We start from the raw sequence: 3,704 nt of genomic DNA, 5'->3' as shown, positions 1-3,704 counted from the left end.
TAGATTATTCGATACTTTATGATTTTTTGCGCTGCACTTATTTAATTTATTGTATATCATTGAGGTTGGTGTTTTCCTCCTAGTGTTCAGCCTGCATACTGTTCTTTTACATTTGGTTTGCGCTGATTGTTCTTTCATTTTATCTTGTCTAGGTATATGGCCTGAGAAACATTATTTGTTTATCCCAGATCAGGTCTCCTGGATCTCCCTCTGACATAGAATCCTGGCAAATAGGGAATCCATAATGTCCAATTGACGATCAGTTCAGTTTTTTCTTGATTATTGCTCTAAAAAAAGCACACTCTAATATACAGTTATATTTTAGGAGTATCAAACCTACCTGGTCTCTCTGTCTTGCATAGCAGCCTAGTAAAAACACTTACATGGTTTGCAGCGTGTCTGTACTATGTAATATCTAAATAAAATATGCTTCATTTCTTCCTCTGACAAAGAAATAAGCTTGCTTAATTGAGCAGCAAGTCTCTACAATATTAAAGGCTGTCCTGTTTGTAATAGCTTACCCTAATTGTTAATTTTTGGAAAAATTGATTAGGCTCTCTCCCTTATGATATTGCCTTGGGCACTCATCAAACTGCTTGCATGATCTCCAGCTACTGTGTGAATTTCTTTGTGTTTATCTCTACTCAGGTGAGGCAGTTGTTATGTCAAGGACAGCTTTGCGCAGTGGCAGTATCATAGCCAATGAGGTTCAACTGAGGCGTGATTATTGCTAATTGCTTCTCGGCCTTTTGGCGAAGATCAAGTGTAGTATCTGTTCTTATCAGTTTCCAGGAGGTGGCGCTTGCTTCCGTCCCTGATCTATGGCGAAATAGAGATGGGATTGCGGTTGCAGTTCCGGCAGCAGATGACATCTGTGTCCCCAGGCTGTGGTACTACAAGAGGCTGCATCTTTTGCCAGACCTGACTGGACCCAGGGTCATCACTTTCTGGTCTTCTTTCCACGCTTCCTTCCCGGCTGTGGCTCTGGTGTTGGAGATGTGGCAGGAGGAGGAGTAGGACCTGGAAGAGGAGGAGGAGGAGGAGGAGTAGTAGGACCTGGAGGAGGAGGAGGACTATGTGTGAGGTCATAAATGTGGGTAGCACATGTTATTTGTCCCCTCAACCCCTTATTGAGAGCTTCCAAAATTAAGGACTCACACAGGAGTCATTGGCCCTCCTCCATCTGCAGCATTTTGCAGGCAGTTATGCAAGCAAAGTCCTCCTCCACAGTGTGGGGGGTTCTCAGGGCCTCTGTACCCTTCCAAAAGAGGCCTATGGCAGCCTCCTCCAGGTTACTCATCTTCCTGCCACTTTGTCTTTGCAGGTGTAGGGGAGGGACCTGGGTATCAGGCAGCCTGCTTGGCCCGGCCACCTCCTGGCTGAGACTTCCCTGTGTATGAAAAAGGGACATGTAGTTTTTTAGTTTTTGCATCATCAATCACAATCATAAATTAGTACTCCAAACTAACATCTAGTTAACATCATTGACTGGACAAGCAGAAATATTTAGAGGAATGCTATACCTGGCTCAAGCTGGGCTCCTTCACATGTTGCTGCCTGGAAGGCCCAGGTTGGGCTTCAGAAGCCTCAGCTGGGGGGGAGGAAGCCTGGAAGGAAGACTGGAGAGTGATGACCTGGGTTCAGTCTGACCTGCCAGAAAATGCAGCCTGTCATAGTACCACAGCCTGGGGACATAAATGTCATCTGCAGCTCTGGATCTCTGGGAATCCTGGACCTTCTTGTGCTCCCTTAGATAAGTGCTCCTCAGGCCGCCAATTAGGATCTTCAAATAGGCGATGTCTGCCGTGGGGATCACCGTCTTCACAAATTCCAGCAATTGATCCAGTGCTGCCTTCCTCTTTGTTTGGTTCTTATATTCAGGGTGGTTTATCTCCCATAGACAAGGCAGCTCCCTGAACATATCAATAAGGATTGCCATAAAGTCATTATCTTTCAAGATATCCATTTTCACTGCAAGACACAACACAAGACAAACCCTAATGTCAGGCAAAACTCTCCTAATCTTGTTACAATATAGGCCTCAATCTAGAAGCAGTATAGGCCCAAGTTTAGATCTTACCTTCATTATCACGATCGGCGCCTCCTATACTCCTTCCTCCGCTCACAGATCGTACATACTACGCACGTGTGTTACGCTTTATACACACTGCGCATGCGTGTAACTCCGCCCGCCCCGACATTCTTTCTAGTCTATTCCCCACCCCTTTTCGTTCGGCACAGTGGGGGAAGAGCACATGGCGGAGTCAGAGCAGGTGCGTGCTAATTATAGCAACGAGGAGTAGGGGGAGCAAAGCCCGGAGCCAGAAACGTCTGGATCTAGAAGGAGAAGATTTAAGGCATCAAATATGTCCTTTGGGGAGATGTTGGAGATGGTCGACATCCTGAAGAGGGCTGACTATGATAGAAAGTATGGACATTACCCCAACCCCAATGTCCGAAAGGCCAAGATAATGGCGAAAGTGGTCAAAAGTCTGCACCGGAATTTTGGGGTACGTCGATCGAAAGATCAGCTCAGGAAGCGGTGGTCAGACCTGAAATTAAGAGAGCATGAGCAGTACTGAAAGATCCGGAGAGTGCTGCAAAAAAGTAAGTAGTTGTGCTGTGTTCCTATTATTTTTGTGTTTATTACGTTCGTGTTGCTCCGTGTGCTTTTCTTTACTGTTGTACAGTTTAAAATGTCAACTTTCATGTTCATGGGCACATTATTCGTTCGTATCCAACATTTTTCTTTCGGCTTATAAAACACCATTGTTTTGGCCATATGCATTTGCCCACATTTTTTAGGGCCTACTTGTATGAAAATAATTTGGTTGTGTAGATGGGTTTGTTACTAGAACGAAATGCAAACTCGATTCTGTGTAAGGAGAGGACACTCAGCAGCAGTTTTCACATCTGGACGCTGGAGCTCTAGTGTGGGACACAAGAACACCCTTTTTATTAGGGGTCCCACACAGATGCTCCAGTGTATACTATAGGGGTGTCTCCATCTGTGAAGCTTGCACAAAACAGGTAAAGTATTGAAGCTTGACAAAGGACACTAAAAATTCTACATCTTGGAACTCTCCCAAAACAGACAATTGTACCCCACTTCCAAGCAATGTTTCATATTTAGATTTCTGCCATCAAATATCTGTGTGCTAAGTATACCATTTTTTTTTTTACATAGGGGAGAAAAGACTCGGAGGACACCCCTCATCCGAGGAGAACACAGACCCCCCACCTCTGGAAGAAGGGGAAATCCCCCAAAGACAAGAAAAGCAGGAGGAGGAAGACGTGGTGGAACTAGTCACCACAACAGGTGAGTGTCTGTGACTACAGGCTCAGGTAAGAGATGGATGCCGGCATATTTATAATACATGTTTTTTTTTGGTTTCTATCTTTTTAGGTGATCGTGATCTTGTGGATCCAGGGCATTTCACCTCGGAAAGTGCACAGATCCTGATTGGGGAGATCTTGGGGTGCAATGTTGCATTGGAAAATATCAAGAAAAACATCAATGATGTTATTCAAAAAAATAATAACATAATTGATGTTTTGGGGAGAGATTAAAACCCCTCCAAAACCCTTTCTTTTATGGTGTGCTACAATTTTTAAATTTTTTGTAGAATTGTAGAAAAGCCAAATTTTGAAGAGGCACACAGTGTGTCAACATGTGCTATCTGCCATCACGGGAGATCAATGGA

The 3,704-nt window shown here is 44.3% G+C and overlaps 1 pseudogene; it reads left to right on the top strand.

Annotated features, from left to right (window-relative positions):
- The first annotated feature begins 673 nt into the window (after positions 1-673).
- Positions 674-738, top strand: LOC141146495 (U4 spliceosomal RNA; annotated as a pseudogene).
- The last annotated feature ends 2,966 nt before the right edge of the window (positions 739-3,704 follow it).

Source organism: Aquarana catesbeiana, linkage group LG05 (genome assembly GCF_042186555.1).
Source record: "Aquarana catesbeiana isolate 2022-GZ linkage group LG05, ASM4218655v1, whole genome shotgun sequence".
In the NCBI taxonomy this organism is placed as follows: Eukaryota; Metazoa; Chordata; class Amphibia; order Anura; family Ranidae; genus Aquarana; species Aquarana catesbeiana.
This window is presented reverse-complemented; position numbering and strand designations above follow the sequence as displayed.